Source organism: Balaenoptera physalus (genome assembly GCF_965194825.1).
Source record: "Balaenoptera physalus genome assembly, chromosome: 19".
Lineage (NCBI taxonomy): Eukaryota > Metazoa > Chordata > Mammalia > Artiodactyla > Balaenopteridae > Balaenoptera > Balaenoptera physalus.
In genome coordinates this window covers 64,123,037-64,133,528 of record NC_138900.1, presented here as the reverse complement: position 1 = coordinate 64,133,528, position 10,492 = coordinate 64,123,037, and the positions used below count along the sequence as shown (strand labels likewise).

At 50.7% G+C, this 10,492-nt stretch overlaps 1 pseudogene across 1 annotated transcript; it reads left to right on the top strand.

Moving 5' to 3' along the window:
* Positions 1 to 6,058: 6,058 nt before the first annotated feature.
* On the top strand, positions 6,059 to 6,341 carry LOC309649024 (arginine/serine-rich protein PNISR pseudogene; annotated as a pseudogene). Its single transcript has one exon. The product of its transcript is annotated as an arginine/serine-rich protein PNISR pseudogene (transcript).
* Positions 6,342 to 10,492: the final 4,151 nt, after the last annotated feature.

Below are 10,492 nucleotides of genomic sequence, written 5' to 3'. Positions count from 1 at the left end.
TCACCCCACGAGGCAGAGAAGGTGGCCACTGGCAGCTATGATTCAACAGGCCACACCTTCCACCTGGCTACAAATTGAGAAGTAAAATCCCAGGGAAAGACACGATTGGCCCGGCTCAGGCCACATGTCCACTTTGGCAGATGCTGTCATGCCCCATCCTGGTCCTTGAACCCTGACGGCTGCAGTGCCTGCCTGCCTGACTTTCAGCTGCCGGCACAGACATCCCTTTGCCCCTGGGCACGGTGCCCATGGCAGGCCAAAATTGGCGTGGAATCACACCCGTTGGAGCAGCATCAACCAATAATTGAATAAGACCTGGAGTACAGGTACCCCAGCTCCCTCACCGCTCAGGGGATGACACTTGCTCCCAGAGAACCCAGGGGACTACACTCCAGGTGCCCCAGTGATAGCTGATGTGATGCCCACTCTTCATTCGCTCTTTCCCTTTTCCCCCTCCTCCTGGTATTTCCTGGGATAATCTCCCCATTAAACTGCTTGCACTCACATCCTGTCTCAGAGTCTGTTTTGGGGGAACCCAAACTAATACACCCAGCCATCACAAGCCTGTGGCCAGGGAACAGGACCTGGCTCACGTGTTCACCCAGTGGCCAGGGCAGCCCGAGCTGTTGATCCGAGTGGGGGTGGATCCACGGCAGGGGGGCTGGGCAGAGAGATGGCCCTAGAAGGATGAACAGGAGACACAGGGACCATACTGGGGAGGCGAGGCTGGGGGTGGGAGCCTGAGTGAGCCTGCTAAGCAATGTAGATGTGAACATGGGGGAAGAGAATTAGGAGCCCCCAAAAGGCAGACTTCCATCTGGGGCAGATCATGAGGCAGCCATGGGGAGGATGGCCTGGGGCCAGGGGAGCTGGAATGGATGTCTCGGGGGGAGCTCCTGGCACCAAAGAGGACAGTCAGCCATAGCCCCCCAAACAGCTCCCTTTCTCTCTGGGCACCTGGGTGCTGGGTGAACCCCGAGCCCACAAGAGGGAACTAGGAACCCAAGCTCATCATCTACTGAGTGCTTTGGGAATTCTTTGGTTAGAAAGTACTGGAACATTCAGGGAGCTTTTCTTTACAGGATTTGGGATGGAAACACTTTAATGGTTTTGAAGTATAAACAATTATCCTGGAACACTCATGAATCCTTCCTCCTCAACCAAGGAAAAGCTTATGAAAAGGGATAAGGTTGCCAAATCATCAACACCCAGGGTGACACAGTTTGTGGCCATCCTGGGACAATATTGCCAGCTTCCCAATGCTCCATCTCAGTGCTAGATCCCTTTAACCACAAAATTCCCCAGCAGCGACACAGAATGCTCAAGTTGCCTCCAGATAGCTCCTCTCTTTTCTTCCTTAAAAATAGGAAGATTCTTGATTTCTAATCGAGTGCACTGTCACTCAGCTAAAAAATGATACTTCTCAGCCAGACTTGCGCCTTCTCCTTTCTGTAGAACTTCATCTAAGTCAAAGAGGAGTGAGTGGAATAGTTTTGTGTGGCTTCAAGGAAGTCTCTCTAAAGGGAGGGGGAGGTTTGCCCTTCGTGGTTCTCCTTCTTCCTTCCTGCCTAGAATATGGGTATGATGGCTGGAGTGCAGCAGCCACTTTGGACCATGAGGTACCTTGGGAACAGAGCCATAAATGGTGGCACTCGGGTCCATGACTGATATAGGTCTCTATATCAGTTCTACTACCTACATCAGTCTTCTTTTATATAAAAGAGAAAGAAACTTCTATCCTTATTTGGGTGGGGTTTTTGTTCCTCCCCAATAGCCAATCCTGATAACGTCTTTAGTTTAAAAGTGATAATAAATCTAACGTTAGAACAAGGGAGTTTATTTTTTGCTGTTATTGTTTCTTTGTTTTCTCTTGTTTGTTTGGTTGGTTGGTTGGGTCTTTTTTTTTTTGGGCCGCACTGCGTGGCATGCGGGATCTTAGTTCCCAGACCAGGGATCGAACCTGTGCCCCCTGCAGTGGAAGTGCAGAATCTTAACCACTGGATCTCCAGGGAAGTCCCTGTTTTCTCTCTTTTGAATCATCCGTCTGGAACCTCTTCATTCTCAGAGGCAAACAACAAAATGGAAGTATGATTATATCTTTACGAAAACGGAAAGACTACATTTCACAATTTCATGAGACTCATTGCTCACGCTGCTTTGAAATCATTAACCTGAAACACGCCTGGGTTCCCGCCATCATCAGGGTTTCTGCCCCCCTCTCTTCTCTCCAATATCCAAGGAGAAGAGCCAGAGAACACCGATGACCGTGGCTGGGAACGCCTCAGGAAATGCGGCTCTTTTGGCAAACGCTACAACGGTGATTGCTTTCTCCCCAGATGACAATCAGGCTTTGCCAGAGGAGGCTGGGCCCTGGGTTTCACACCCAGGGTGTGGCATTTCCGGAAGATTCTAAACCTTTCTGTCAGCCTCGGGGGAAGCCAAGCATCCCAATGCTGCCTGTTCTCTCACGAACGGCATCCCCCAGCGCGTGTGCTCAGTCCTTATGTGAGCTGGACCCCTGCACACCAGCCAGGGAAGTGAGGGATGAACAGAATGAAAACTGGTCTCCCCTCCAGCCCCCAGCAAGGGAATCACGGCACTGCACCCTCCTGCTAGGGAGGGGCCCTGAGCCTCTAGATCTCCTGCTGGACCTTGAATCCAAGCTCTGTCCCTCCTGGCTTGAGACCCTGGGCAAGTGCTTTGACTTCCCCGTCCCTCAGTCTCTCCATCTGTGAGATGGGAATAGTAACAGACCCACTTTACAGAGCTGCTGTAGTAACGAGTTAATTGTCGAGAGTTCTCAGTATCGTCCCTCTCATCCATGTCCTCTGAGTCGTCAACACCCCTGTTTCTTTTTTTGTAATATATTTATTTATTTTTGGCTGTGTTGGGTCTTCGTTGCTGCGCGCAGGCTTTCTCTAGTTGCAGTGAGCGGGGGCTACTCTTCGTTGCAGTGTGCGGACTTCTCATTGCGGTGGCTTCTCTTACTATGGAGCACGGGCTCTAGAGGCGCAGGCTCAGTAGTTGTGGCACGTGGGCTCAATAGTTGTGGCTCGCGGGCTCTAGGGCACAGGCTCGGTAGTTGTGGCACATGAGCTTAGTTGCTCTGCGGCATGTGGGATCTTCCCATACCAGGGCTCGAACCCGTGTCCCCTGCATTGGATTCTTAACCACGGAAGTCCTGCCGCTCCTGTTTCTATAAATACCGTCCCTCCCAAGCACTATCGCCTATGGGACACCCTCCCTAATCTCCCCCACCCCAGAAAACTATCAAATAAGTGGAGTCAGCGGTCAGAGTTTGAAAAGCAGGGTAAATGAGCGTATCCGCGTCACAGGTGCGCCAGAACAAACGACCACAAACTGGGTGCCTCAAAACAACAGAAGTTTGTTCTCTCACACTATCCGAGGCCAGAGTGTGAAATCGAGGTGTTGGCAGGGCCAGGCTGCCTCTGGCACCTGGAGGGGAGGATCCTTGCTCTCCTCCTCTAGCTTCCGATCTGCCGTGTCCCCTCCTCTCCGTATAAGGACACTAGTCACAGTGTATTAGGGCCACACTAGTTCAGTATGACCTCACCATATTACATCTGCAAAGACCCCTTTTCCGAACGAGGCCCCATTCTGAGGTGCCAGTGGACATGAGTTTTGCAAGGACACTATTACCTTGACTCTGAACTGTGTGACCAAGAATGTGGCAGAAGTAACGCCGTACCAGGCCTTAAGAGCCTGGTAGCTTCGACTTCTTCCTCATGGGACGCTTGTACTTGGAAGCCCACCGCCATGCCGTGAGGAAGCCCAAGCTGCCCCGGGGAGGAGAGCCGGCAGCCAGCACCAACGTGCAAGTTGCAAGTGCGGGTCCTCCAGACCCGGCTGATGCACGAGCAAAATCAATGATTGGTGTTGTTCTGAGGTGGTTAAGTTTGGCAGTGGTTTCTTGTACAGCAGCAATAGGGAACAGGAACAGGAAGGGTCGATCCGCTCCTTGCTTTTACAGCACAGGGCCGGGCACACAGAAGGCGGTCACCAAACGTTTGCTGACTGTAACAGAATCATCTCTGACTTCCAAGAAAGCACTCGACAATGGCAACAACTGAAGTCATTAATATCCCGTGATCTATTGAAAAGAACGTGACAGGGCTCTGTCTTCCTTCTTGCCTAAACTGAGATAAATTGAGATTCTTATTTCCAAATGATGGTGTGGCCTCTGTGTTCCTATTAAATACTGGCCCTAATGGAAGACAGACTTCTGGAGTCCCTGGCAGGCTGTGGCGGGGTGAGTCAGGGGATTCGTGCAGATGTGCAAGTCCTAGCCGGTCTCTGACCCGGGGACAATTGTAAGAATGGCCTCTCCCTGCGCGCATGTGTTCCCAATCGTCAGTTGAATGACCTGGGTCTGTTGCTCACTGGGTGTTGCTTTCAACCCAAGCCAAAGCTGGAATCGTCTCCTCAGGAGAGTCATGACCATGTGGTCCATCGTTACCATGACGGCTCCCAGTGACCCCCGCCTCCCCGTGTCCTCGCCCCGCTGTGACTCTGCCCCTCAGCTCCTTACCAGGTGGAGGCTATTCTTCCGCCCTTATACCTGGCTTGGCGGTGTGGTTTACTTTGAACAGTAGATTACGGTGGAAGTGATGGGGCACCTGCTCCAAGCTTGGGACCCACAGGGTCTGTAGCTTCTGCTGTCACTCCCTCAGACCCAGAGACAACTGTGCTATAAAGAAGCCCAGTCTAGCCCACTGGAGGATGAGAGGATGGGGAGTAGGGGGTGCGGGGGACCCCAGTACCTGAGCTGACAGCCAGCCCCAACTGCCAGGCACATGAGCGAGCAGCCTTGGACCCTCAGCCCTAGCCAAGCTGTCAGTCCCCAGCAGTGACACCACAGAAGGACCACCCCACAGAACCTGAGAATAATACACTGCATTGTTTGAAGCCCCTATGATTTGGGATGCTTTGTTACGTGGCAAAGGCTGACCGAAACAGACCACGCCATGTAACCTGGTCAAGGATAGAATGTTCTGAAAGCCACACATTTCCCCTCCAAACAGCCAACTTTCCAGTGAAAAATCCCAGGGAATATTTTGTATTTCTCTTATAGGCTGAACTGTGTACCCTGCCCCCCCAAATCTGCATGTTGAAGTCTGTTAAAAAGAAAACCGCAGGCCTGAAATGGCGTCACTTGCGCTAAAGCCCATGGTAGCAAACCTAGACTTCATACCTGGGTTAACTGCAGTCTCCAGCAACCCAGCTCCTCCCCAGCATGGAGGTTTCTCCTCACCTCTAAGGCTCTGTGATAGGCTGAATAATGGCCCCCTAAGATGTGCACATCTTGATCCCTGAAGCCCGTGAAGGCTGCTTTATATGATGCATGAGTCTCCTAGGGCTACTACAAAGGACCAAAAATGGGGAGGCTTGAAACAACAGAAACTTATGCTCTCACAGTTCCGGAGGCCAGAAGTCCAAAATCCAGGTGTCAGCAGGGCCTTGCTCCCTCCAAGGCTCTGGGAGACGATGGGTTCCATGCCTCTGGCAGCTTCCACTGGTCGCCAGCAAGTTGGGGTTCCTAGGCTCTACATTCCTCCCATCTCTGACTCCATTGTCACACGGCCATCTGCCCTGTGTGTCTGTGTCCAGATTCCCCTCTTTTTACGAAGACACCAGTGACTCGATGAGGACCCACCCGAATCCAGTAGGACCCCAACTTGATTACATGTGCAAAGACCCTATTTCCAAATAAGATCACATTCTGAGGGCTGGGTGGAGATGAAAATGGGGGGAACACCAGTCAGCCCACTACACATTGTAAAAGGGACTTTGTTAATGTGATTAAGGACCTGGAAATGAGGACATCATCCTGAATTATCCTGTGGGTCCAGTGTGATCACAAGCATCCTTATAAGAGGGAGGCGGGGTATTATAGGAACGGTGGCGACACGGTGTTCCGGAACCAGAGTGGGGCGTAAGTAATCTTGCTGCTATGCTTCCAAGCTGTAGTTCTGAATCAACCGAAATTTTAAACAGAAGGTGAACCTCTGAGAAAGTCAGATATACTTTAAAAGTCAGGATGCGGGATCAAGGACGACGGCCTTGGCAGCAATGGCCCTTTGCGTCAACAACAATGGATGCAGCCACTGCAGCACCAGCAGGACCCCAGCCAGATCGACTGAGCTGCACTGGCTCAAGCTTGGATTGCCCAAAGAGAAGCTGCAGGGCCGCAAAGCATGGTAGAGCCACCACCAGGAACGATGCCAAGTGGACAAGATGTGTCTACAGTGGAGTCCGGTCCAAACACTCATGGGAATTCCCAAGGGGATTCAAGCTTTAACAGAATGTGGCAACCAGGCTGACGAGGGCTGGGAACACCGGAAACCTCACTCGGCATCGAGGGAAGACAGCAATCTATGACTCTCTGTTGCAGCCTCTGGCCTTTTTAGCAGCAGCGCTGCCAGAGCAAAACATGTCTGGTCTCTCACTAAAGAAAAACTGTGTCACTATGTGACAAATTGGTCTGTCAGAGATACTCTGCCCCTACCATCCACCCATCTTCCTCTTCCCTTTTTTTGCAGATAGTGAAGATCTTCCATACGTTTTTATCTGTTTATTTTTTTGTTTGTTTGCTTTCTTTACTTCACAGTATGATTAGGTTCCTTGATGCTAGTTCAGTTTTCTATGACTTGTGTTATTATTTTTTTTTAATCTATTTATTTTATTTATTTATTTTTGGCTGCTTTGGTTCTTTGTTGCTGTGCACGGCTTTCTCTAGTTGCAGCGAGCAGGGGCTACTCTTCGTTGCGGTGCACGGGCTTCTCACCGCAGTGGCTTCTCTTGTTGTGGAGCACGGGCTCTAGGTGCACGGGCTTCAGTAGTTGTGGCTCACGGGCTGTAGAGCGCAGGCTCAGTAGTTGTGGCGCACGGGCTTAGTTGCTCCGCGGCATGTGGGATCTTCCCGGACCACAGCTCAAACCCGTGTCCCCTGCATTGGCAGGTAGATTCTTAACCACTGCGCCACCAGGGAAGCCCTTGTGTTATTATTTTTAACAGTCACTTCAAATTATTTATAGGTGAATCTTATTTTGATTATGCTAATGGTGAAGTCATAGCTCCTCTTCCTGATTAGTACTTATTATTGTTTCTCAATGTAAGAATGGAAAACTCAGGAAGTAATCCTCTAATATCACTTTTAAAAGAATAATGAATATTCTAATCTTTAATACTGGGAAGTAGTTCATTTCTAGTTTTCTGGAATCTGTGCCAAATTTTCCCACATTTGAAAATGTTTTGGTTCCTAAGTTCAGCAGTGATTCACCCTGGCATTCCCACTTCCCCGACTTTACTCTGCTGGTGTTCTTTGGGTCCCAGGCAAGTGATTTAACCTCTGGGTGCCTCAGTTTCCCTTCCTGAAATTGGCAAAAATAGTACCTGATTTCGCCCTACCTCACAGGGATGTTGTGAGGATACATGTGTTCACGGAAGAAAGAAATTATATAAAAATCTCAAGGTATTATTATTATTATTTTTTTTTTTTTAAAGAATTTCACTTATTTATTTATTTTTGGCTGTGTTGGGTCTCCGTTTCTGTGCGAGGGCTTTTCTCTAGTTGTGGCAAGCGGGGGCCACTCTTCATTGCGGTGCGCGGGCCTCTCACTATCGTGGCCTCTCTTGTTGCAGAGCACAGGCTCCAGACGCGCAGGCTCAGTAGTTGTGGCACACGGGCTTAGTTGCTCCGCGGCATGTGGGATCCTCCCAGACCAGGGCTCGAACCCGTGCCCCCTGCACTGGCAGGCGGACTCCCAACCACTGCGCCACCAGGGAAGCCCCTCAAGGTATTATTTTTATGGTATTGTTACTGAACAGAAATAGAAAAATTCAACAGGAAAAAAAAAGAAAAGGGAGGCGGGGGTCAGAGTCGTAGAAGAAGGAGGTGTGATGCAGAAGCAGAGGCTGGAGGGAGGCACTTTGAGGATGGAGGAGGGGCCACAAGCCAAGGGATGCGGGCGCCTCTAGAAGCTGGGAAAAGCCAGGAAGCAGATTCTCTCCTGGAACCTCCAGAGGGAACCAGCCCTGCAACACCCTGACTGCAGTCCAGTGAGACCCATTTTGGTCTTCTGACCTCCAGGCCTGCAAGACCATAGGTTTATGTTGATTTATGCTGTTTTAAGTCTCTAAGGTTTGGTTCACTTATTACAGCAGCCATTGGACACTAACACTGATCTGTGATCCACTGTGACTGCAAAAGGGCATCGGGGCAGTCACGAAGCTGGGCCACAGGCTCCCGCGCTGCCCCTCAAAGGGGAAACAACGGTGAGTCAGCTGCCAACGCAGGCAGCAGCTTCCAGGCAGCGTGGCTCGCGGACCACACAGGTCTCGGCTCAGCCCTGAGTCATCTGGCTCCAAAGGTGCCTCCTTAGGGCCTCTCTACCGGAAACGACCCGGGTTCGCCTGGTTATTTTTCTAGCAATCAAGTAACACTTTCCAGATGCAAAAATCGGACAGGGGCCAGGCTCAGCCTTCATCCCCGCAGGCAGCAGCCACCCTCCACCACTGCGGGAGCCCCAGGACGCCTGCAGAAGCTCGGACCAGACTGGACGTGACCGTGGCCGAGACCGTGGGCAGAGACCCCGGGCATCCTCGGCGTCTCCCCTCACTGGCCTCCTCCTCTGTGCACTTCTCATCCCCGTGGGACAGACGGCTACGCTCACACCACATGTGCTCAGAGGTGTGTGTCTATTTTCTATAACAGGGCGGTTGGAGGTGGTGTGGGAAGTGGTACTTGGACTTGACAATAAGCAATATCCCAGTTTCTCTCACTTGACAGCACCTTTGCTCATTTGAAAAGTCTCAGGTCACTAATCTGAGATGCGCCACCCAGAGCCTCTCACAGCTGCTGCTTCCCTGACTCTCTCCTTCCTGTGATGCCTCCTGGGGTGGGAGGAAAGTTTAGGGTCTTTGTGGTTTTCCCAGGGGAGGGGAGGGGAGGGGAACCCACCCAACCCCCAGATCCTTTTACGAGACACAGGAGCCAAGATTAGTGTCCTGGGGCTGCCAGAACAAATGACCACAGACAGGGGGGCTTAAGACAACAGGAATTCATTTTCTTGCAGTTCTGGAGGCCAGAAGTCTGAAATCAAGGTGTGGGCAAAGGGTCTGGAGAAAATCCTTCCTGCCCTTTCCAGCTTCTGGGGGCTCAGGCGTTCGTTCCTGTGGCTGCATCACCCCAATCTCTGCCTCCGTCCTCACACAGCCTCTCCTCTTCTCAGAGGGACACTGGTCATTGCATTGAGGGCCCACCTGGGTGATCCAGGATGATCTCATCTTGACATCTGCTACATGACCACTTGATCACATCTGCAGACTCTTTCTCCAAACGAGGTCACATTCGCCATTCTGGGGGTTGGCGCGTGGACACAGCTTTTTAGCAGCCCCCCCTTCAACGCACTACAGCAAGCTTGGGCTCAGCTCTGGCCACTTCCTCCTAACCAGGCCACTGCAGCAGCCTGGGCCCATGGTGCTGCCCCGTGTTGGAGCTGGCCCGGTGCACGGTGGTCTCCCCTCCACGTCGCACTGGGGGTGGCTCTGAGTCCTTCTGCTTTCAGCCTCCCCCTTAATCTCCCTCCCTCCCTCAGCTCTGGCGGGAGGGGGGGCACCCAGGGGGACATCCCAGGGCACTTCGCCAACCCCATTTCTTTCTCATTCCCCCCTCACCCGGCTGGAGCTGGGAAGGAAGGATTTCCCACCTTCTTGTGTTGCAAGGATGCCCCTTTCACGAAGCCCTGAATTGTACTCCCTCTGCCTGATAATCAGCTTGGAGGCCAAGTTCAATGTGTTTTTGTTTTTTTTTTAATTGCAGTACAGTTGATTTACAATGTTGTGTTAGTTTCAGGTGTACAGCAAAGTGATTCAGTTATACATATATATATTGTTTTTCAGATTCTTTTCCATTATAGGTTATTAAAAAATATTGAGTATATTTCCCTGTGCTATATAGTAGGTCCTTCTTGTTTATTTTATATATAGTAGTGTGTCTTTGCTAACCCTAAGCTCCTAATTTATCCCTCCCCGCTACCCTTTCCCCTTTGGTAACCATAATTTGTTTTCTATGTCTGAGTCTGTTTCTGTTTTGTAAATAAGTTCATTTGTATCACTTTTTTTAGATGCTACATATAGGTGATATCATATGCTATTTGTCTCTGTCTGGCTTACTTCACTTTGTATGATAATCTCTAGATCCATCCATGTTGCTGCAAATGGCATTATTTCATTCTTTTTTATGGCTGAGTAGTATTCCATTGTATATATGTACCACATCTCCTTTATCCATTCATCTGTCGATGGACACTGAGGTTGCTTCCATGTCTTGGCTATTGTAAATAGTGCTGCCGTGAACATTGGGGTGCATGTATCTTTTTTTTTTTTAATTTATTTTTGGCTGCATTGGGTCTTCGCTGCTGCACGCGGGCCTTCTCTAGTTGTGGCGAGCGGGGGCTACTCTTTGTTGCGG